Source organism: Phocoena phocoena, chromosome 5, assembly GCF_963924675.1.
Source record: "Phocoena phocoena chromosome 5, mPhoPho1.1, whole genome shotgun sequence".
Taxonomy (NCBI): Eukaryota; Metazoa; Chordata; class Mammalia; order Artiodactyla; family Phocoenidae; genus Phocoena; species Phocoena phocoena.
Window position 1 is genome coordinate 137515854 of NC_089223.1, and position 25963 is coordinate 137541816.

At 42.7% G+C, this 25963-nt stretch overlaps 1 pseudogene; it reads left to right on the forward strand.

Moving 5' to 3' along the window:
* The first annotated feature begins 333 nt into the window (after positions 1–333).
* On the forward strand, positions 334–23297 carry LOC136123270 (small ribosomal subunit protein uS8-like; annotated as a pseudogene).
* Positions 23298–25963: the final 2666 nt, after the last annotated feature.

A 25963-nucleotide genomic window follows, 5' to 3' on the forward strand; every position in this document is an offset into this window, starting at 1 on the left:
GCCCGCGCACAGCAACGAAGACCCAACACAGCCAAAAATAAATACATTTTTAAAAATAAATTAATTAAATTAAAATTTTAAAAGACTGACCAGATTTTCAAAAAGCCCTGGTGCCAGACTAAGGAGTTTCTCTCTCTCCTAGAAGGAACAGATAAAAATAATAACCACACGTAACATTTTTTTACCTCTTACTGCGTGCCACTATGATTGTAAGTCCTTTCCGTGTATTATTTCATTTGAACTTCACAATGATACTTACAAGCTGGGCATTGTGAGGACAGCAGAGACCTTACGGGACCTGCTCACTTCTGAGGGCCGTCTGGATCTGGGGCCATGGAGGAGGCGGGGGCAGCGGGGCTGGGACAGGGGGGCGGGGCAGGGGACCAGCCAGCGGACGAGCAGCTGCTGCCAGAGGGAGGCGGTGAGTGTCGGACGGAGAGGCCAGCTTCCGGTGACAAGTGCATCTCAGAAGGCGGCTCACTCCAACTCTGAGTGCCCTCGTGGCGAGGAGACGGCAGCAGGAGGGAGTCTACATTCTGAGAACGGCCATTTTGGTTATGTATATTTTACCACAATTTGAAAAACGTTTGTACGTGGATCACTGTAGTCACTTTGTTCGCAACAGACCAAAAGTGAAAACACCTCGATGTCTACGAAGAGATGAATGGGTAAATGAAGTGTGACGTGTCTATACAACGGAATATTACTTGCCAACAACAAGGAATTAAGTTCTGATTCATGCTACAGCATGCATGAACTTTGAAAAGATTACGTTAAGTGAAAAGAAGCCAGTCACAAGAGATCCCATAGTATATGTTTCCCGTTTACATGAAATGTCCAGAATAGGCAAGTCCACAGAGACAGAAGTAAATTAGTGGTTGCCTGGAGCTAGAGGTGGGGGAGGGAACGGGGAGTGGCTACCAATGGGTATGGGGTTTCTTCGGGGTGATGAGAATGCTGTAAATTGAAAAACTGATTGTGATAATGGTCACACAACTCTGAGAATGTATTAAAAACTACTGAATTGTACACTTTAAATAGGTGAATTGTATGGCATGTTACTTATATCTCAATAAAACTGCTATTTTTAAAACATAATGAGGAAAAAAATGTAATGACATTAAAATGGCTGGATAGGTCTTTGGGGAAAAAATACTCCCACTTTATACTGTCTGAAATTAATTTTGATAGTTAAAATACTTAAACTTTCTTAAAAAGGAACTATAATAGTACTAAAGAAAAGACAGATTTTTTTAAAAAATTATCTTAGGGAGTAAAGGTGTCCTCCCTAAGTACAACATAAAGCTCAGAGACTAAGAAGAAAAACATTGATATAGTTGTCTATATAAAAAATTAAAACTGCCATATTGAAAGATACTGCAAGCCAAGAGGCAAAAAGCATAAATATAAAATGTATTCACAATGAATATAAAAGGATAACACCTTTCATATATAAAGAACTTTTAAAAATGAGTTAGAAAAAAGCAAATTGAAAAAACCCAATGAAAATGCTCAACCCCACCCATAATTAAAACAAGATACCATTTTGCAAATTACAGTTTAGTAAAGGTTAAAAACATTGATAACGACCAGTGTCAGCAAGGTCATAGGCAAGGGTAAAGCGATACAACCTTTTTGAAGGGTAATTTGGGAACATCAAAATTTTGAATGCACATACCCTTTGAACTGGAAATCATGTCTCTAAAAAGATACAACTATAATTGCCCTTACACGTGACTCTACTTGGGACTTCTTGTGCTCATGTCAGGACCTGTAGCTAACTCTCTCCTTCTTTACATTGCAGAGTATCCCATGACCCCGCCATACCTTATTTTTTATCTGACTATTCCTTTCCTGAAGTTCTCACCCGTAATTCCTGTCCATACGCACAGAGAACTGTCTGGAAGGAGACCGAGAAATGGTTACCAGTGTTCACTTCTAGAGAGGATGATTGCTGCATTTCTCTTCTGTTCTACCTAGAACAATGGGTATATATCACTTTTTTTTTTTGGCCATGCTCCACAGTATGTGGGATCTTAGCTCCCCGACCAGGAATCGAACCTGCAGCCCCTGCATTGGAAGCGCACAGTCTTAACCACTGGACCACCGGGGAAGTCCCAGTTCTTAAAAAAGGTTTTTAATGAAAAAGTCAATAGCCATACTTTATAACTGCACATTAGAAAATCTACAGGGTTTTTTCCTGGGAAGAATCGTGACGATATATGGAGAATCTATTAAATAGCATTTGAAGCAAATAAGGGACTAAGGAAAGACCAACATCTAACAAACGAAACAGCACAACGCCAGTCATGACCTCCGGACTCGAGCAGGTGCGGCTTCCTTACTCACCAATCGAATGTCAAAGCTTGCTGCACTGGCTGACAGGGGGCAGCTTCAGCATCTCCCTCCACTTTTTACTACGACCGCTTTTTTTGCCATATCCTCCTAAATTTGAAAAAAGCAAGGCATTTTTGTAACAATCAGAAACATCCATTTAAAAAAAAAATATTTATTCATTTTTGGCTGCCTTGGGTCTTCGTTGCTGCGCACGGGCTTTCTCTAGTTGTGGCGAGCGGGGGCTACTCTTTGCTGCGGTGCGCAGGCTTCTTATTGCAGTGACTTCTCTTGTTGTGGAGCACGGGCTCTAGGCGGGTGGGCTACGGCACATGAGCTCAGTAGTTGTGGCTCACGGGCTCTAGAGCTCAGGCTCAATAGCTGTGGCACACGGGCTCAGTTGCTCCGCGGCACGTGGGATCTTCTGGACCAGGACACGAACCCGTGTCCCCTGCATTGGCAGGCGGATTCCTAACCACTGCGCCACCAAGAAAGTCCCAGAAACATCCATTTCTGACAACTTCTTCCATTAATGTATTCTGTTTGAGTAGCTTGGGTACCTACGATGAGGGATCTGGAAGGCACCCTGATAAAATGTGAAAATCCCACCGAGGCAATCAGTCACTGGCTCTGTCCTTTAGAAATCAGGTGACCTGGACCTTCGTAAGCAGCTCTGCTAAGCCTATATCCAAGTTTGTAAACCGGACCTAATATCATATCATAAAGGGCTGCTTATAAATATTCATTCAACAATTATTTATTAAGCACCCACTATATACCAAACACCTTCAAAGTGCAGGAAATACAGTGGTAAAAAAAGACCATTCTAGTGAGGGAGAGAGATTAAAAATCACTTAATGACAAGTGATAAGAAAAGAATCAGCCGATCACATAGTGATAAACGGTGTGAAACAAAAGCAAGCAAGGCACAGGCGGAGGGAGCTCCTTGGGCTGCGGTAGGACCAGGAGAGACCCCTCTGGAGGGTCACGCTTAGGCAGAGACCTGGGATGCGAGGATGTGAGCCTCGGGAAGGTCTGGGAGAAGACTGTCCCTAGCGAGACAAGAATGGTGGGAAAAGCAATTAGATGATATTTTAGAAAGAGGTTTTTAAACAACTGACCTTTAAAAAAAGTTTAACTCTGAGAAATTAAAACCTTCGATTTTAAGCATTCTGAGGAACTGAAGTTTTACTGAATTTTATCCAAGAGAAAACATACAGTTTTTTTGTTCTGTTTTGGTTTGGTTTGGTGATTATTTTTTAAATTAATTTTTATTGGAGTATAGTTGCTTTACAATGTTGTGTTAGTTTCTACTGCACAGAAAAGTGAACCAGCTGTTTGTATACATGTATCCCCTCTTTTTTGGACTTCCTTCCTGAACCCTACTCAGAGCACTGAGTAGAGTTCCTTGTGCTATACAGTAGGTTCTCATTAGTTATCTAAAAACATCACAGTTTGGGCTGGTGACTAAAGCCTCCAGGACTGCTGGGAGGAACAGGGAAATCAGGAGGAAGGTCCTGTTTCTCGGGGAAGTGATGCGCTCCCAGTTTGGAGAGGAAGACACCAGAAGATGGGGGGCTGTTTTAGGCTCAGGAGGGAAGGCCTGGCTGCAGACAGAGATTTGACAGTGGCTGCCTAGTGGGTACAGGTGGGAGACACGGGGCCTTCCTCCTCAGCCTTCCTTTGTGCTCCACTACTCCCCCCATTTCAACTGAGCTCGTGAGCCCTGGACTCGCACCCACTCTCCGGACGTCCCAGAGCACCTCAAGGTCAGCTTCAACTTAGACTCATCACCCCCTGCAATCCAGTCCTCTTTCCACGCTGAGATTCCTGCCAACAGCTACCATCTACCAGGCAAAGGAAACAGGAAACTGGGGCACCATCTAACTCTGTCCGCTAAGGACCGCACTCAGTCACTCAGGAGGGGTGCGCCGCTGTGGTCCCGCGTGCAGGGCCCTGTCAGCCACCAGGCACACCGTGCAGAAGCACGGAGGCCTGCCCAGCCTTCCGAGGCGCTCCCGCCCGCCCCCGCCCCCCCCCCCCCCACCGCCCTCTCTACTGTCCTTTCACACCAGGGCCACCACTTGCCTAGACCTCCCTTCTAACTGGCCTACCGACCTCTTCCTCCCTTCCAGACCCTCCCCACTGCTTCTCAGGGTCACCTTCGTAACATGCATATACAAGCTCACTTCTCCACCACCTACAGACCCTGAAGGTGTCGCGGAGTCTGAGGATGAAATGAGAACAGAGTGCAGCCCTGCCTTACACCATCCACAGGCACACCGTGCCCAAGCCATGCCGCTTACAAAATCTCCACTCGGCTCAAGCAGGACCCCCTCCAGGAAGCCCACCCTGATTGTCCGAGGGAGAGGCAAGCCTCTCGAGGGCTGAAAGGAGGAGGAGAGTTAGGACAGGTCCACAATACCCTCACCTCTCTAGGACCTTCCCACCTATGGACTCGTTCAATCGCCCCCTCGGATGTAGGTACTGCTACTAGTTAGTCCCTTTTCTCACATAAGGGACCCAAGCTAAGAGTAAATAACTTGCCACTGTCACATAGCTGGCGAGAGAAGAACCAAGACACACTCAGGCCTGCCTGACTCCAGGAATCCCGCTTAAACAGTACTGTCTATTATGAAGCAGTAAGCTGCAACCAAAGCGGTTTTGTTTTTGTTTTTTTCTTTTGAAGTGCAAAAGCATCTAAACTAAAGATTTGCCATGAACACGTTTAGAAATTAAGGTATGTTGGGACTTCCCTGGTGGTCCAGTGGTAAAGAATCTGCCTTCCAACGCAGGCGACGCGGGTTCGATCCCTGCTCAGGGAACTAAGATCCCACATGCACTGGGGCAACTAAGCCCACACGCCACAACTACTGAGCTCGCGTGCGCCTCAACTAGAGAGAGAAAACCCACGCGCCAACTCAACTAGAGAGAAGCCCGTGCGCTGCAACGGAAGATCCCGCGTGCCGCAACTAAGACCCGATGCAGCCAAATAAATAAATAAATATTAAAAAACAAAAAAGAAATTAAGGTATGTGTGGAATGAGAATAAGAGTAAACCAAAACTCCCAAGATGTCAGAAATGGTTATGGTGATGGCCATAATAACGAGTAGCCCTTATTAGCATTTACTAAAAGCCAGATACTTTTCTAGAAGTTTCACAAGTCTACTCTCACTAAATCTTCCCGTCAGCCCCACAAGGCGAGGACTGTTGCTGAGCGCTTGTTACAATCCTCATTTTACAGGTGTGGAAACGAGGGCACAGATGTGTGGAATAATCGGCCCAAAGCTTCACAGCCAGTAAGCAGGGACGCTGGGATTTGAACCCAAGTAACCGCCCTGGACAGATGGGGACGCCACCTTTGTCACAGCAGCTGTTTTCCATCAAGAACCAGGACTGCCAAGATAAACACGCAATGTGAGGAAGAGCCGGTCCCAGTGGGTCCTGGATATTGAGGGGCTTGTGACGTGGTTTTATACCTTGAATGCCATGATTATTTTTATAACATATTTTGTGACGTTACACACCATCCAACTACAGTCATGAATTTAGTGTGTATTATTCCAATCCATTTGTAAATATCTGCGTGTGCGTGTGTGTGTGTGTGTGTGTGTGTGTAGCCATGAACAATATCGTATTGTTTTAAAACAAGATTCTTAAACTGGGATCCACAGCAGATATCGGGGTGTCCCTGAATTCAAACTGGAAAAAGAAATCATCTTTATTTTCACAAACTTCCAAGCAAAATTCATCACTTCCTTCGGCTATAAACATTGACAAAAGTACAATCATATTAGCAGTGCCTGTGACTTTATCATCAGAATTCAGATTTTCACGTCGCATCATCGTTATTAGAGGTAACTCAAGACATCTTGTATCTCAAACGACTTTGAAATTACAGTATAGCTGCCAGGCCAGCAGCCAGACTGTCTACAAGCACTCATGCGACACGGCCAACCGACTCGTAGGCAGCTCTGTGCCGGGCAGTTAATCGTTCAGACTGCGAGTGGCCAGTTCCCAAGTTCTCACATGGGTGGTCTAGCTATGTACTTTACTCTCTACAACTCCCTACAACTGTATTGATCAACACACGTAAGGAGGTAAGTCAAAGGCCATCCCTCAGTTTACAATCCCCATTTGAGCTGATCAACAAGAGCCTTCACGCTGACAGATCTTTAAAAGATGACACCTTAACTTGCCTATGTTTTACCTGTATTGCCTTGTCACTTAATGCTCCAATAACAAAGCACATATTGTAACACGAATCCATTAAAAATTTTATAATTATTTTAATATAATTGGCTTCCTTTACAACTGTAGGTAATTAATTTTATTTAGATTAAGAAGCCCTATTCTAGAGGTTGTTAGATTAACAGGAATGGTGTGTTACTGCATATATCACTCTACAATTTAATATTTTTTCAAGCAACTCGGTCCATTTTGACACAACTGGCTTACTCTGTCCCAGTCTGTTCCTCCTCGACCCCCAGCCTCAGGCCTTTATTCCTGGTCACCCCACCTAAACTGTCATGCCCCACCTCATGTCCAACCCTTAGCATCCCCCTTCTCTGCTTCACTATTTCTTCTTAGCCCTTAACACTATCTACTACACAATCTATTTTACGTACCTTGTGGAGGACCTGTCTCCCCACTAGATTATAAACTCCTTGAAGAGAGGGGTTTTACCTGTGTTATTCGTAACTGTACCCCCGATATCTAGATGAGTATCTGGCATAAAATAACCACTCAGTAAACATTTGTTGAATGAGTAAATGCGTTTGTCTTCATTACTGTACAGCAAGTTACTGTATGAACATCCACCCAATGTGAGAAAACAGTTACAAACCATACATCTGGTACGGGATTATTATCCAGAATACATAGAGAACTAAAATTCTACAACAACAACAAAAGGCAACCAATTCAAAAATGCGCAAAGGAGTTGAACAGACATTTATTCAAAGAAGATATGTAAATGGCCAACAGGCACATGAGGAGATGCTTAATATCAATGATCATTACAGAAACGCATGTCAAACGCTGTACCACCTCATACCCGTGGAGAGGCTAAATCAAAAAAAACAGAAAATAGCAAGGGTTGATGAGTGTGTGGAGAAATGTGAACCCTTATGCGCTGTTGGTGGGAATGTAAAATGGAAAGTGTTGGTGGGAGTGGAAAACAGTACGGAGGTTCCTCAAAAAAATTAAAAATAGAACTACCATAAGATCCAGCAATTCCACTTCTGGGTATATACCCCAAAGAACTGAAAGCAGGATCTCGAAGCGATATTTGCACACCTATGTTCATAGCAGCAGTGATATTCATAAGAGCTAAAACAAGTGTCCATCAACAGACGAGTAGATAAGCAAAATGTGGTATACACCATTAATGGAGTATTATTCAGCCTTAAAAGGAAGGAGATTCTGACACATGTTACAATATGGATGAACCTTGAGGGCATTATGCTAAGTGAAATAAGCCAGTCAAAAAAAGACAAATATTGTACAATTCCACTCATATGAGGTATTTAGAATAGTCAGCATCACAAGAGATGGAAACCAGAATGGTGGCTTCCAGGGGCTGGAAGGAGGGGAGAATGGGGAGTTGTTGCTAATAATGGGGACAGTTTCAGCTTTATAAGGTGAAAAGGGTTCTGTGGACGGATGGTGGTGACGGTTGCACAGCAATGTGAATGCACTTAGTACCACTGAACTGTTCACTTAAAATGGTTAAGATGATAAATTTTGTGTGTATTTTACCACAATAAAAAATTTTTTGAAAAAAAAAAGAGAGATCTAGTCACACAACATGAAGTCATTTGCGGTTTAAGTGCTGTGAAGGCACCACCCAGCTCTCCACTTGATGCGCCGCCAGAAGTGAAGGTGACGTGCAGGTGCAGCAGCCTTGGCGAGGGAGCCCTTGGCTGGGACGACTAACGCCGTAGAAAACTCTCCAAGCACACGGCAGAACGTAACCAGAACTGCTGAACCGGCAGACCAGGCCCCAGCTTCCTCCCGTACGACGCTCCAGGGTTATCTCTCTTCCCTTCCTGCATCCAGTGTCAGTGTTTACCTTAGCACAGTCACTGCAAAGACGCAGGAAAAAATGCCTCTCAGTCCTTCCTCATCCCGTGAGACAATCCCAGGGGTGTCTTTCCAAAGGGGGGATGAGAGAAGATACATCAGATTTCCCTCTAAGTACCTTACCTGGCCAAGTGAGGGGCAAAGAACACCTCGCCTCTGGCCCATTCGTTATCACAGTACTTCCTGAGAAAGGCGATTCTGATGCAAAAGAATCGCTGTACAATCTCAGAAGAAAGGGTGGGCTTCTTACTTGCACCCACTACACCGTTCGTGCCCTGGCACTTCTGTCCCAGGGGAAGTGGAGCTGACAGACCCTCTGCTCCTTTTGCTTCTCTACCTTTATTTGCTTGTCCATACGGGGCTTCCCTTGTTTCAGCGCCTTCACCATCTTCTGGCTCCGAAACAGCCCCTTCCCCTCATACCGCCCAACAGTAATCCTCTTCCTTAGTGTTTCTCTAAAACGCCTGCAAAGAGGAAGGAAGAGACCAGCAAAGTCACAGCCCCGGTGCTCCTGATGCATAAAAGCCAGTGACGTGGACAGGCTCCTCCCAGGGAGGGTCACAGGCCAGAGGTGCACGTGCTGCGGAGCGGTGGCCAGGACTCAAGGCTCTGCTTGGCCTCTGACTTCTGGGCCAGAGCACAGGGTGACAGTAGGTCATTTCCAGCTCCACATACTGACGAGGAGGCAGCCTATACCTGCCAGGCCGGGTCCTCCCTTTGCGCCTGAGAAACCCTGATCACAGGATATCCGCTGACTAGTAGCAGCAGGGCTGTGACAGAAACGGAGCTGGCACAGAAGATAAGCATCTTATCTGTCATTTTCTTAGGAAAGGCCCCTAATTCAGACTTTCACTGAGTCATACTGGCTTGATAATTCACGTGAACTCAAGTTAGTGAAATTTTGATGTACTCGATTTAATGTTGATGTACGTAAAGTCTTCGGAGAAAACATAAAGTTGTGTTTCAGTAAAAAGCTATACGTTGTATTCACCTGGCACCTCCGGCTAGGTTATCCAATTCTAGGCTTCCTTGTCTCTGAGCTGTCGTGCAGCTTTCTGTAAATCACAGGTGATGACGGGCAGACATTCGAGCCATCTTATCTGGTAGTTTCCATGGTCTTCTATAGAAAAATCATTTTGCCTCCATTTGCAATTCAATTCCTTTACTCCATAGAAACTTTAGCCTTTTTTTAAAATATAAACTTGGTTTTTATTGATTTTTTTTTTTCCAGCCACCGTGCAGCATGCGGGATCTTAGTTCCTCGACCAGGGATCAAACCTGTACCCCTTGCAGTGGAAGCGCAGGGTCTTAACCACTGGACCTCCAGGGAAGTCCCAAATTTTAGCCTTCTGACTTCTTCCTCTGAACGGATCATAACATCTGCTTGGTTCACTCACATATGAGAAAAATAAAACGCATGTTCATTTTATTTTTTAAAATTTTTAATTTTACTTTATTTTTTTATACAGCAGGTCCTTATTAGTCATCCATTTTATACACATCAGTGTATACATGTCAATCCCAATCGCCCAATTCATCACACCACCACCCTCATCCCCCACTGCTTTCCCCCCTTGGTGTCCATACATTTGTTCTCTACATCTGTGTCTCAATTTCTGCCCTGCAAACCGGTTCATCTGTACCGTTTTTCTAGGTTCCACAGATATGCGTTAATATACAATATTTGTTTTTCTCTTTCTGACTTACTTCACTCTGTATGACAGTCTCTAGATGCATCCACGTCTCTACAAATGACCCAATTTCATTCCTTTTTATGGCTGAGTAATATTCCATTGTATATATGTACCACATCTTCTTTATCCGTTCGTCTGTCGATGGGCATTTAGGTTGCTTCCATGACCTGGCTATCGTAAATAGCGCTGCAGTGAACATTGGGGTGCATGTGTCTTTTTGAATTATGGTATATACCATAATTCTCTGGGTATATGCCCAGTAGTGGGATTGCTGGGTCATACGGTAACTCTATTTTTAGTTTTTTAAGGAACCTCCATACTGTTCTCCATAGTGGCTGTACCAGTTTACATTCCCACCAACAGTGCAAGAGGGTTCCCTTTTCTCCACACCCTCCCCAGCATTTGTTGTTTGCACATTTTCTGATGATGCCCATTCTAATTGGTGTGACGCGATACCTCATTGTAGTCTTGATTTGCATTTTTCTAATAATTAGTGATGTTGAGCAGCTTTTCATGGGCTTCTTGGCCATCTGTATGTCTTCTTTGGAGAAATGTCTATTTAGGTCTTCTGCCCATTTTTGGATTGGGTTGTTTGTTTTTTAATATTGAGCTGCATGAGCTGTTTATATATTTTGGAGATTAATCCTTAGTCCGTTGATTTGTTTGCAAATATTTTCTCCCATTCTGAGGGTTGTCTTTTCATCTTGTTTATGGTTTCCTTTGCTGTGCAAAAGCTTTGAAGTTTCATTAGGTCCCATTTGTTTATTTTTGTTTTTATTTCCATTACTCTAGGAGGTGGATCAAAAAAGATCTTGCTGTGATTTATGTCAAAGAGTGTTCTTCCTATGTTTTCCTCTAAGTGTTTTTATAGTGTCCGGTCTTACATTTAGGTCTCTAATCCATTTTGAGTTTATTTTTGTGTATGGTGTTAGGGAGTGTTCTAATTTCATTCTTTTACATGTAGCTGTCCAGTTTTCCCAGCACCACTTATTGAAGAGGCTGTCTTTTCTCCACTGTATATCCTTGCCTCCTTTGTGATAGATTAGTTGACCATAGGTGCGTGGGTTTATATCTGGGCTTTCTATCCTGTTCCATTGATCTATATTTCTGTTTTTGTGCCAATACCATATTATCTTGATTACTGTAGCTTTGTAGCATAGTCTGAAGTCAGGGAGTCTGATTCCTCCAGCTCCGTTTTTTTCCCTCAAGATTGCTTTGGCTATTAGGGGTCTTTTGTGTCTCCATACAAATTTTAAGATTTTTTGTTCTAGTTCTGTAAAAAATGCCATTGGTAATTTTATAGGGATTGCATTGAATCTGTAGATTGCTTTGTGTAGTATAGTCATTTTCACAATATTGATTCTTCCAATCCAAGAACATGGTCTATCTCTCCATCTGTTGGTATCATCTTTAATTTCAGTGTCTTATAGTTTTCTGCATACAGGTCTTTTGTCTCTCTAGGTAGGTTTATTCCTAGGTATTTTATTCTTTTTGTTGCAATGGTAAATGGGAGTGTTTCCTTAATTTCTCTTTCAGATTTTTCATCATTACTATATAGGAACGCAAGAGATTTCTGTGCATTAATTTTGTATCCTGCAACTTTACCAAATTCATTGATTAGCTCTACTAGTTTTCTGGTGGCATCCTTAGGATTCTCTATGTATAGCATCATGTCATCTGCAAACAGTGACAGTTTTACTCATTTTCGCATTTGTATTTATTTCTTTTTCTCCTCTGATTGCCGTGGCTAGGACTTCCAAAACTATGTTGAATAATAGTGGTGAGAGTGGACATCCTTGTCTTGTTCCTGATCTTAGAGGAAATGCTTTCAGTGTTTCACCATTGAGAGTGATGTTTGCTGTGGGTTTCTCATATATGGCCTTTATTATGTTGAGGTAAGTTCCCTCTATGCCCATTTTCTAGAGAGTTTTTATCATAAATGGGTGTTGAATTTTGTCAAAAGCATTTCCTGCCTCTATTGAGATGATCATATGGTTTTTATTCTTCAATTTGTTAATATGGTGTATCATATTGATTGATTTGCATATATTGAAGAATCCTTTCATCCCTGGAATAAATCCCGCTTAATCATGGTGTATGATCCTTTTAGTGTGTTGTTGGATTCTGTTTGCTAGTATTTTGTTGAGGATTTTTGCATCTATATTCATCAGTGATATTGGTCTGTAATTTTCTTTTTTTGGAGTATCGTTGTCTGGTTTTGGTATCAGGGTGATGGTGGCTTCATAGAATGGGTTTGGGAGTGTTCCTCCCTCTGCTATATTTTGGAAGAGTTTCAGGACAGGTGTTAGCTCTTCTCTAAATGTTTGATAGAATTCACCTGTGAAGCCATCTGGTCCTGGACTTTTGTTTGTTGGAAGATTTTTAATCACAGTTTCAATTTCATTACTTGTGATTGGTCTGTTCATATTTTCTATTTCTTCCTGGTTCAGTCTTGGAAGGTTACACCTTTCTAAGAATTTGTCCATTTCTTCCAGGTTGTCCATTTTATTGGCATAGAGTTGTTTGCAGTAGTCTCTTAGGATGCTTTGTATTTCTGCGGTGTCTGTTGTAACTTCTCCTTTTTCATTGCTAATTTTATTGATTTGAGTCCTCTCCCTCTTTTTCTTGAAGAGTCTGGCTAATGGTTTATCAATTTTGTTTATCTTCTCAAAGAACCAGCTTTTAGTTTTGTTGAACTTTGCTATTGTTTTCTTTGTTTCTATTTCATTTATTTCTGCTCTGATCTTTATGATTTGTTTGTTCTTCTTTCTCTAATTGCTTTAGGTGTAAGGTCAGGTTGTTTATTTGAGATTTTTCTTGTTTCTTGAGGTAGGCTTGTATTGCTATAAACTTACCTCTTAGAACTGCTTTTGCTGCATCCCGTAGGTTTTGGATCATCGTGTTTTCATTGTCATTTGTCTCTAGGTATTTTTTGATTTCCTCTTTGATTTCTTCAGTGATCTCTTGGTTATTTAGTAATGTACTGTTTAGCCTTCATGTGTTTGTGCTTTTTACATTTTTTCTCTGTAATTGATTTCTAATCTCATGGCGTTGTGGTCAGAAAAGACGCTTGATATGATTTCAATTTCCTTAAATTTACTGTGACCCAAGATGTGATCTATCCTGGAGAATGTTCTGTGCGCACTTGAGAAGAAAGTGTAATCTGCTGTTTTTGGATGGAATGAATTAAATCTATCTCGTCTATTATGTCATTTAAAGCTTGTGTTTCCTTATCAATTTTCTGTTTGGATGATCTGTCCGTGGGTGTAAGTGAGGTGTTAAAGTCCCCACTATTATTGTGTTACTGTCGATTTCCTCTTTTATAGCTGTTAGCAGATGCCTTATGTATTGAGGTGCTCCTATGTTGGGTGAATATATATTTATAATTGATATATCTTCTTCTTGGATTGATCCCTTGATCGTTATGTAGTGTCCTTCCTTGTCTCTTATAACAGTCTTTACTTTAAAGTCTATTTTATCTGATATGAGTATTGCTACTCAAGCTTTCTTTTGATTTCCATTTGCCTGGAATATCTTTTTCCACCCCCTCACTTTCAGTCTGAATGTGTCCCTAGGTCTGAAGTGGGTCTCTTGTGTACAGCATATATATGGGTCTTGTTTTTATATCCATTCAGCAAGCCTGTGTCTTTTGGTTGGAGCATTTAATCCATTCACGTTTAAGGTAATTATTGATATGTATGTTCCTATGACCATTTTCTTAATTGTTTTGGGTTTGTTTTTGTAGGTCCTTTTCTTCTCGTTTGTTTCCCACTTAGAGAAGTTCCTTTAGCATTTGTTGTAGAGCTGGTTTGGTGGTGCTGAATTCTCTTAGCTTTTGCTTGTCTGTAAAGCTTTTGATTTCTCCATCAAATCTGAATGAGATCCTTGCTGGGTAGAGTAATCTTGGTTGCAGGTTCTTCCCTTTCATCACTTTAAGTATATCATGCCCCTCCCTTCTGGCTGTAGAGTTTCTGCTGAGAAATCAGCTGTTAACCTTATGGGAGTTCCCTTGTATGTTATTTGTCGTTTTTCCCTTGATGCTTTCAATACTTTTTCTTTGTCTTTAATTTTTGCCAATTTGATTACTATGTGTTTCCGTGTTTCTCCTTGGGTTTATCCTGTATGAGACTTGCTGCACTTCCTGGACTTGGGTGGCTATTTCCTTTCCCATGTCAGGGAAGTTTTCGACTACAGTCTCTTCAAATATATTCTCGGGTCTTTCTCTCTCTCTCTTCTCCTTCTGGAACCCCTATAATGCGAATGTTGTTGCGTTTAATGTTGTCCCAGAGGTCTCTTAGGCTGTCTTCATTTCATTCTTTTTTCTTTATTCTGTTCTGCAGCAGTGAATTCCACCATTCAGTCTTCCCAGTCACTTTTCCATTCTTCTGCCTTAGTCATTCTGCTATTGATTCCTTCTAGTGTATTTTTCATTTCAGTTATTGTGTTGTTCATCTCTGTTTGTTTGTTCTTTAATTCTTCTAGGTCTTTGTTAAACATTTCTTGCATCTTCTCTATCTTTGCCTCCATTGTTTTTCCGAGGTCCTGGATCATCTTCACTGTCATTATTCTGAATTCTTTTTCTGGAAGGTTGCCTATCTCCACTTCATTTAGTTGTTTTCCTGGGGTTTTATCTTGTTCCTTCATCTGGTACATAGCGCTCTGTCTTTTCATCTTGTCTTTCTGTGAATGTGGTTTTTGTTCCACAGGCTGCAGGATTGTAGTTCTTCTTGCTTCTGCTGTGTGCCCTCTGGTGGATGAGGCTATCTAAGAGGCTTGTGCAAATTTCCTGATGGGAGGGACTGGTGGTGGGTAGAGCTGGGTATTGCTGTGGTGGGCAGAGCTCAGTAAAAGTTTAATCCGCTTGTCTGCTGATGGGTGGGGCTGGGTTCCCTCCCCGTTGGTTGTTTGGCCTGAGGTGATGCAACACTGGAGCCTACTGGGGCTCTTTGGTGGGGCTAAAATGGTGGACTCTGGGAGGGCTCACGCCAAGGAGTACTTCCTAGAACTTCTGCTGCCAGTGTCCTTGTCCTCACGGTGAGACACAGCCATCTCCCGCCTCTGCAGGAGACCCTCCAACACTAGCAGGTAGGTCTGGTTCAGTCTCCTATGGGGTCATGCTCCTTCCCCTGGGTCCCAATGCGCACACTACTTTGTGTGTGCCCTCCGAGAGTGGAGTCTCTGTTTCCCCCTTGCCACCAGGGAAGCCCAAGACTCCTCAGCATCTTAAGTCCTGATGACTACAGCCAAATAATCAATGTTTTATGCCAGAGAAAAGCCAAATATGTCTATTTTCCCTTGTCAGAAATTAGTAGAGGGACTTCCCTGGTGGCACAGTGGTTAAGAATCTGCCTGCCAATGCAGGAGACACGGGTTCGAGCCCTGGTCCGGGAAGATCCCGCATGCCGTGGAACAACTAAGCCTGTGCGCCACAACTACTGAGCCTGTGTGCTGCAACTACTGAAGCCCGTGCACCTAGAACCCGTGCTCTACAACAAGAGAAGCCACTGCAATGAGAAGCCCATGCACCACAACGAAGAGTAGCCCCCGCTCACAGCAACTAGAGAAAGCCCACGCGCAGTAACGAAGACCCAACGCAGCCAAAAAGAAATAAATAAATTAAAATAAAAAGAATTAGTGGAAATTGCACACTAATGTGAATACAGGCTGTATTGGTTTTAGGGTAATTATAAGATACCTAACATGAAACCATTTTAAAAAATCAATTGCGGTATGAGTAATAGAACATTAATTAAAACGGAGGCTATCACCATATGATTTTCAGATTAACTTCCTGGTATTAATGTCCCAGGTTGATCTTTCTGCTTTGCAGTTTAAGTTAAATATTTATGAGGCACTAGGCTCCAACTCAGAGTGCGAGGGCAAAGTAAACTCATGGGGAGTGGATGCTTTCATTAAGTCCTGTCATGGGCCTGGGTCAGTCTGGCAGGCATATGGAGACTCAGCAATCATTAAGTGACTTGTTGGTGTTTGCTCTGCGTACGAAGTTCCCCAAGAATATTACACCTTTCATCATGGCTTCACTTACTTAACCTGAAATTTTGTGTCTGACACTTTATATTGGGTGTGCCAAGAAGTTCCTTCAGTTTTTATGTAAAAATAAGACACATTTTTCATTTTCACCAAGAACTTTATTGAACAACGTATTCATTATTTTGTTCCACTACCTTCTGCCATTTTTCAGGCAACTTCGTAAGTCCATCTTTCCAAAACTTTTTATCTTTTTGAGCAAAGAACTGTTCCAGGTGCCTTTTACAGTCTTCCAGGGAATTGAAATTTTTTCCATTATGAGAACTTTGAAAAGACCAAAACAAACAGAAATCTGAAGGTACAATGTCTGGTGAATAAGGCGGATGAATCAGAACTTCCCAGCCAAGCTGTAACAGTTTTTGCCTGGTGATGAAAGAAACATGTGGTCGTGCGTTGTCCTGATGGAAGACTATGCGTTCTCTGTTGACTAATTCTGGATGCTTTTCATCGAGTGCTGCTTTCAGCTGGTCTAACTGGGAGCAGTACTTGTTGGAATTAATAGTTTGGTTTTCCAGAAGGACCTCATAATAGAAGACTCCCTTCCAATTCCACCATATACACAACATCAACCTCTTTGGATGAAGACCGGCCTTTGGTGTGGTTGGTGGTGGTTCATTTCCATCACCCCACAATCTCTTCTGTTCCACATTACTGTACGGTGACCACTTTTCATCACCCATCACAATGTTTTAAAAATGAAACGTTTTCATTACGTTTCAGTAAAGAATCGCATGCAGAAATACGGTCAAGAAGGTTTTTTTTCATTTAACTTACATGGAACCCAAACATCAAAGCGATGAACATAACCAAGCTGGTGCAAATGATTTTCAACGCTTGATTTGGATATTTTGAGTATGTCGGCTGTCACCCACATGGTATAATGTTGATTGTTCTCAGTTAATGTCTCGATTTGATCGCTAACAACTTCAACTGGTCTACCCAACCATGGAGCATCGTCCAGTGAGAAATCTCCAGCACGAAACTTCACAGACCACTTTTTTTTTTTTTTTTTTGCGGTACGCAGGCCTCTCACTGTTGTGGCCTCTCCCGTTGCGGAGCACAGGCTCCAACGCGCAGGCTCAGCGACCATGGCTCACGGGCCCAGCCGCTCCGCGGCACGTGGGATCTTCCCGGACCGGGGCACGAACCCGTGTCCCCTACATCGGCAGGCGGACTCCCAACCACTGCGCCACCAGGGAAGCCCACAAAATTGTTTTGAATGAAGTTAAAGACAACTAAGCACTACAAGAGCCATCTTATGGAAAAACACGAATGAACTTTTTGATCAACCCAAATAGCTTTTGATGGTTAATGGCCTGAAACCTTTTATGATTTAAATATTTTAATTTGACTGATTTGTTCCCATCTCTGCTGTTCTGTGTGTCAGTCACTTATGAGTTTAGGATCTGATATCCTGTAAGTTAGAAATTATTTCTGTTTATGGGTGGATCTGCTTTGGAAATGAAATTTGGGCTGAAGGTTAGAAGATGGCATCACAGCCAGGGAACAGGAATTTTGTGGGGGGGAGATCTGTTATAACCAGAGACCCAGGAGGTTTCCTGGGTCCTGCTTTCTCACTCACACCACATCCCATCTGTCACCAGGTCCTGTTGATTCTGCCTCCAAAATCTTCTTGCATCTGTTCTCTCCCCTCCTCATCCCGTCGTTCCTTTTGTCCATACTCTCAGCAACTCTAAGCTGAACCGGGCAAGAGCCTCGGCCCTGGCTTCCTTGCCTTCAGTCTGGTCCTCTTCATTTCATTTCTCAAACTACAGTCAAAGTGACCTTATCAAGCATGAATCTGATCATGAAGCACCCCTACTTGTCTCTGTCTCGCCTCTCCTCTCCATGTATTCTCCTTCTGCACCACTTATGCAAACGTCCACAGTCCCCTGAGCGCTGCCAGCATCCTCCACCCTTTGTGCTCTGTAAGCACACTTTTCTTCTGGCCACAGTGCTCTTTCCTCTTCTGTTCATCCGGAAAACTCCTGTTTATCCTCTAAGACGCAGCTCCAGTGTCTCCTCTCATGTGAAGTCTTCTTCCATGTTCCCTTCACTTGTTTAAGCAGCCCTGGCCATTGTCCTTCTCACGTCGTCCTACATGTCAATTATTCATTGTCAGGTCTACTCCTTCACCAGACTGTGAGCGCCAAAGAACAGGGATAATCTTTATAGTTCCCAAACTCAGACAAACAGTGGGTGTTAGAGAATTTTTCTAAAACTCTAAGGTACTAGAATTTATTAGATTGCTAATTGTAGTTTATATTGACATAAAATAATTTAGCTTAGAAATTAATACTTATTTGTTTGGAGGAAAGACTTTACTTCTTCGGCATTTTTATTGCCTCTAGAAAAATATTTTCTAGTTTGTGAAGGAAACAATTCATTTAATGACCTGTGTTTCTCCTCATCTGATAAGCTCGTCAACATGAACAAATCGGTTTTCTAGAACTGTGCTGTCCAGCATAAGCACGACATGTGGCCGTTGAGCTCTGGATGTGTGGCCAATCTGAATGGAGAAGTGCTGATTCAGATTCTGACTAACTAGTATGACAATGAGAATTTTTTGTTTTGTTTTGAATGAGTTAGTTGAATACATTCAGATGTGTTTCATTTGAAACATGGATCCCTATTCTCTGGATAACAGAATATGATTTGATGGGGGTTTTTTGTTTGTTTTTTAAAATATTTATTTATTTAATTTATTTAGGCCGCACAGGGTCTTAGTGGCAGCATGCGTGATCTTTAGTTGCGGCATGCAGACTCTTTAGTTGCAGCAGTCAGACTTCTTAGTCGCGGCATGCAACTCTTAGCTGTGGCATGCATGTAGGATCTAGTTCCCCAACCAGGGATCGAACCTGGGCCCCCTGTATTGGGAGCACAGAGTCTTAACCACTGGACCACCAGGGAAGTCCCTGATTTGGTGTTTTATGCACAAAAGTAAAAACACTTAAAAATGTCAATTGGGCTAAAAGTGAATGTTCACAATATAGTATATACAGTGAGAAATGGAAGGGAAACAGAATTTCCACAAGCTGTGAAACCACATTACTGTACCGGTGAGAAATCTTAAGGGTTACTTCAACCATAAGGTTAAGGTGAATGTTAACATAGCTGACATGGCTGTTGGTCTGAAGCGGTTAAACAGTAAAATTCCTGGACGGCTGCAGGTCTGGAAACTTTAGCACTTTAACACGTTAGAACTCAATCTGTGTTGTTCTTCTGGCAAAGGAGAGCATTGAAAAGCCCCTCCCCAGCTCCTCAAGTGCAGACAGAGCACAGAAGACCCAGGGTGCTGAGATTCAGGGAAGTCCGAGGGCTGCAGGGTCCCTCGCCTGGAAAGAGGACCATTCCCTAGTGACCAGTGTTGGGCAGTGGAAATCGTGCAGAGGGTACTGGAAAGGGGAAAAAGCCCTGACGATGCAGGTGATGATGACACAAGCAGAGGCGGAGGACAAGGCCTGGAACCCTGGAAAAGAGCCAACATGGAACAAGAATGATGACCGTCTCCAGTGAGGGGCCAGTCCAGGCAGAAGAGAAATAGCAACTAGATCCGAACAGGAGCTGGAAATATATGTATGTCTATGATTGCTGCCTACTCTATAGAACTGTGTTTAATTTAACCAGAAAGTAAACTGTATTAAGTCTCAGCTCACCTAACAGTTATCAGGAAGAACAGTACACTAATCACAAAGTTCTACTAAGTAAGAGACTGACAAATAGTCTAGGCACGGGTGACCTGACGCAGACGCTTATTAGTTTCTGGTCTCAGTTTTTTTTTTTTTTCTTTCAGCGATCATTGAAATTTAGTTAATCACATTGCATTTAGTCATACGACGCTTGTTTCCTCCACTTGCCTGTCACCTCATCAAAGGCAAATTTTCTGCCGAGTTCATGGTTCACTCCAGTACCTCCCACAGTTCCTAGCACAAAATAAATGGCCAATAAATTCTGGATGAAGGAATGGAAAAAAAGAAAAAGAGAAATGGATTAAGCATTCAGCTCAAGAAGGCAGAAGCCAATCAAAATAAAGAGAATAATAATGTAAGCAGAAATTAATAAAACAGAAGGCAAGCATACAATAGCATATGAAACCAAACGCTGGTTCATTGAAAAGACTAATAAAATAGAAACATCTTTTGCAAGTCTAATAAAAATGACAGGCACACACAAATAATACTCCAAGTGAAAAAGATCACAATTTTAATTGCAAAATAGTAAGAAAACGTTACAGATAACGTTTATGCCAAATAAATTTGAACACTTAGAGGAAAATATTTTTCTCAGAGACCACACATTACCAAACATAGCTCAAGAAGAAACAGGAATCTTGAATATCACAGTAACTATTAAAGAAACTAAACAGATAATAAAAAGAACCATTCCCAACCCTTCTTCCAAAGAGAGGAAAAGGCACCAAACCCAGGCATTTTCACAAGCAAGTTTTACCGATCCTTTAAGGTACAGAGAGCCACTATCTAATGAATTTTTTTTCCTTTAAAAACAAAACTTTTACCAGATATAATCTGCACAAATACGTACTAATCTTAAGGCTATTTCTTGATGAACTTTCACAAATGTGTGTGCGCGCAGTCACCGCCTGGATCAATAAACAGAACGTCCTCGTTGTTCCCCAAAGCTCCCTCCTGCCGCTTTTGTGTCACACCCCCCTTCCTGGAAGCAATCATGACTCCCATTCAGATGGCTGCGGGTTAATTTCACTTCACGCTCGTGAAATCACTGAGGATTGTACTGAACAGTTTCTTCTGATTTTTCCCTCAACATAAGGCTCTTCAGATTTGCCCAGGCTGTTGCACGTGTCAGTAGCTAACTCTTTTCTATTGCAGTGTAGTATTATACTGTTTCATTATGTGTTGATCCATTCTCTTACTGAGAACACTTGGGCTGTTTCCAGTTTGAGGCTATTAGGAATAAAGCTGGTATAAACCAGACTTTTTGTAGACGTCTGTATGAATTTCACCTGGGTATATCCTGAAGGGGAATCACTGGGTCATAGCATAGGTGTGTGTGTAACTTTATTAGAAAGTGCTATTTTCCTGTACTGGTCCGACCATTTTACACTCCAACAAGCAATGTGTGTGAGTTCTAGTTGCAGCTACTCGGCATCTTTGCTAACACCTGATATACTGTCAAGGAACGCAAGCAGCCTCTAGAAGCTGGAAGAGACAAGAAAATGGATGGATTCTCCCCCAGAATTTCCAGAAAGGAACGCAACCCTGCTGACACCTTGACTTTAACCTAGTGAGACCCTTTTCAGACTTCTGACCTGTTAGATAATAAAGTTTTGTGGTAATTTGTTACAGCAGCAACAGGAAAACTAATACGGCAAGTCAGAAAATGGGAGACTTGTGCAAGCATATTTAGTAGCCAGATTATATAAAGAGCCGCTACAAGTCAATGAGATACTCTCCCCTCACTGGGCAGAAGATGCTGAGAAACAATTCACAAAGAGGAAAGCTGAATCACCAGTCAATGTGAAAAGATGTTCAATCTCCCTGGTAATTAGGAAAACACAAATTGAAACAGTGTTACATGGACTGACCTGTATCCGCCCCCTCCCATTCACATGTTGAAACGCTGATCTCCAATGTGATTGTATTCGGAGATGGGGCCTTTAGGGTAGTAATTAAGGTTAAATGAGGCCAGAGGGTTAGGACCCTAATCCCATAGGTGTCCCTGTAAGAGTAAGTTACCAGATCTCCCCCTCTCTCAGCCGACACACAGGAAAGGCCATGTGAGCACACAGGAAGAGAGCCCTCACCAGAACTCAACCAGGCTGGCACCTTGGTCTTGGACTCCTGGCCTCCAGAGTTGTGGGAAAATAAATTTCTGTCATTTAAGCCACCCAGTCTGCGGTATTTTGTCATGGCAGCCCAAGCAGACTAATATAAATGGTAAGATAACATTTCATGCCCTTCAGGAACAAAAGTCTGAGAGTCTGATAACTCCACGTGTTAGCAAGAGTGGAAAGGAAGGAAGATGAGGGAGGGAAAAGAAGAGGAAGGGGACTTATACATCAACAAGGATAACAAAACCATACACACACACAGAGCAACAGCACCAACCTGAAGTTTAAATCATGTAAAACAATACACTCCATATTGTTACCTACAAACCTAAGCAGCCAAAGTGCAGAGAGACCTTGGTTATCTCTGGGGAATGAGGGAAGGGCCTGGGATCTTGGAAAGATACACAAAGTGTCTCAAGTATATCTGCAATGTTTTTTTCTTAAAGAAATGAAATACAGCAAAATGTTAAGATCTGTCGGGCAGTGGGCACTGGGGTGCTTGTTATACTATCTTCTACACTGTGAACTCTTACACAATTAAAGAAACCACATTCACATTAAATTAGAAACGTTTCTCAAAACAGAAACAGATTCATAGATACCGAGAACAAACTGGTGGTTGCCAGAGCGGAGGGGGGTGCTGGGGGGATGAGTGAAATGGGTGGGGGAGATTAAGAGGTACAAATTTCCAGGTATAAAGTAAATAAATTACAGGGATGTAACGTACAGCATAAGGAATATGGCCAAGAATATTTTAATATCCTTGTATGGTGACAAATGGTAACTAGGTCTATCATGGTGATCATTTTGTAATGTACAGAAATACCAAAGCACTATGTTGTACACCTAAAATTAATATAATACTGTAAGTCAATTATACTTCAAAAAAAAACTTAGAAATGCTCTTTCCGCCATCTTTCTGCACCACCATAACAGTGGGCACGAATGCCCCGGCCGATGCTCTCGAGATCATCAACAATGCCGAAAATAGACGCCAAAGCCAGGTTCTTACTAGGCTGTCCTCCAAACTCACTGTCCACTTTCCAACTGTGATGATGAAGCACGGTTCCACTGGAGAATCTGATCACCTGTGATCCCATGATCACAGAGCTGGGAAAATTGTCGTGAAGCTCTCAGGCAGGCTAAACAAGTGTGGAGTGACCAGCCCAGATTTGACGTGCAACTCAAAGATCGAGGAAAACGGCAGAGTAACCTGCTCCCGTCCCGTCAGTTTGGTCCCCTTGGACTGACAACCTCAGCTAGCAACATGGTCCATGAAGCAAGATGAAAGCACACAGGAGGGAAAATCCTGGGATTCTTTTTCTAGGGATGTAATACATTCATGCAAATAAAATGCCTCAATGGAAAAAAATCAGAAATGTTTATCAATGTTTCAATTGTCAAAAATGAAAATACTTTTTCCCTTTTTTTTTTTTTGGCCATGCCGCATGGCTTGTGGGATCTTAGTTCCCTGACCAGGGATCGAACCCGTGCCCTCGGCAGTGGAAGTGCGGAGTCCTAACCACTGGACCGCCAGGGAATTCCCATACTTTTTCTTTTTTATTGGAAAACATTTTGGCTAAAATTATCATTACCAGAAGAAATCAAAAATGAAAAATCTAAGCTTATTATTTTAATTAATTAATTTAGTTTTGGCTGCATTGGGTCTTTGTTGCTGCGTGGGCTTTCTCTAGTTGCAGTGACCGGGGGTTACTCTTCGTTGCAGTGCATGGGCTTCTCATTGCGGTGGCTTCTCTTGTTGCGTAGCATGGGCTCTAGGTGCGTGGGCTTCAGTAGTTGTAGCACGTGAGCTCAGTAGTTGTGGCTCATGGGCTCTAGAGCGCAGGCTCAGTAGTTGTGGCGCACGGGTTTAGTTGCTCCGCGACATGTGGGATCTTCCCGGACCAGGGCTCAAACCCGTGTCCCCTGCATTGGCAGGCAGACTCTCAACCACCGCGCCACCAGGGAAGCCCCTAAGCTTAATTTTTTAAGTTATAAAGATAACCAATACAAGAATTAAAAACAGTGATATAATTATATTGATAAGGGAAAAGAAAATGGAGTTGGTTTAAGTGAGCTATCTCCTGAGGCTCAGGAAAGTCTGAATTTGATCAACACTGTACTTTAGAAATGCAACAGTGATCAGGAAGATAACTGAAATAGAACCCAAGAAGAGAATCAACGTGGCTGCACCTGGGGCGGTGTCTTTGTTTGGGCCACTGTAACGGGATACCACAGACTGGGCGGCTTATAAGCAACAGAAATTTATTGATCAAGGCACTGGCAGCTTCGGTGTCTGGTGACGACCTGCTTGCTGGCTCACAGACGGTGTCTTCTGTGTCTTCACGTGGCACGAGGGGCAAGGGAGCTCCCTGGGGTCTTGTTTAAAAGGGACTCGTAGCATTCACGAGGGCTCCACCCTCATGACTTAATCACCTCCAAATACAATCACCCTAGGGATTATGCTTCAACCTATGCATTCTGCAGGGACACAAACATTCAGTCTATAGTAGAAGGAGTAGAATGGAGAAGGTTAGGGCTCTTTATCAAAAGTCCTTCTATTCTCTGATTTTCAAAAATTATTGGTTATTTGGAAATGTGTTTTTAAACACATAGAACAGAAGCGGTGGAGCTGATTTTGTCCTTGGCTCTATGAGAGGCATTCCTACAAGACTGCACCGTGTTTAGCCCACGTGAATGTGGGAGCATTGTTTTTCAAAACAACACTCAGAAAAAGAGATGTAGGTTTACAGTGCAAAAGCTCAAGCACAGTGTCTCTGCCAGGAAGTGAGACTAGTTAGCACAGCAGTCAGGGAGCAGCAGAGGTAACACTGTCCTGTGTCCTTTGAACTAGGACTCTCTTTCAATTTGGTAGAGACAAAGATTTACGTTCTGAAAGAAACGCACGCGTGCCTGGCCTTTGGCTAACCTCATAACTAGTGCTGGCTGGCCCTGCTGTCTTTGCTAGTGATGAACATGTAAACATGGAGAGGGAACCTACCGGCTGCACTGCAGATACAATTAAACACTTAATCCTGGCTTAATAAGAAATTAACACAACACTAAATCGTCCATACTTCAATAAAATTTTTTAAAAATGAATAATAAAATAATACTGATTTAATAAAAACAATAAAAATGTTCATTCAAAACAAAATAAAAAGCACTTAGCATTTACAAGTATGGAGCCAACTGACATCCCAAAGTTGAATAAAATCTCAGGTTTTGCTCCCTATTTCCAGACTGCTAGTCTAAAAAGATAGCTTATTTTGAAACTTCAATTTCTGGTTATCACCAGTACTGAGAGACTTCCTAAGATGTGCTCTTTTGTCCTTCAGCCAGCATTTTGGAATTTGCAGAGAAAAGACTGAGTGCCATTACAGCGCTGGGTGCCGGTGACACAGAAGGGGAGACCCAAAGCTGCCCCTAGGGATGCCCACTGCAGCAAGAGCTCCTCCCGGGCACAGCAGTGGCTCAAGGGACGGAGCTCAAGGGATGGAGTGACCAGGCCTCTTGCAGGAATGTAGACGTTCCCCAGAAAAGACTCTGGAGCTGGAACAGGAAGGAAGAAGAAGACTGCAGGCAGAAAAGAAAAGCCTGGAGGCGTGAAGTGGTGTGACACGCTCAGCTGCTGGGGACAAGGAGAGGAGAGCAGGCCAGTGGTCAGACAGGACCCTGTGGGCCATGATGAACTAAGGTGTTTGTTCTTGACCTGGAATGAAGCTCCAGGGCCAAATTTTAAACAGAGGACAAATCTGTGTTTCAGAAAGTGTTCTAGCAGCATTGGGGATGATAAAAGAGAAGCAGCTCTGGAAGTAGAGAGCAGCTAGGAAACCACTGCCCTCAGTTAACTTAGGAGGTGTCGAGAACCATCTAAGGGGGTACTGGGTGAAGACAGAGACAAAGAAATAAGAGACAACAGAAATAATGAAGCTTAAGGATAAACGGGATTCAAGGACCTCCTGCATGTGGGGATTCAGGAAGAGAAAAGCT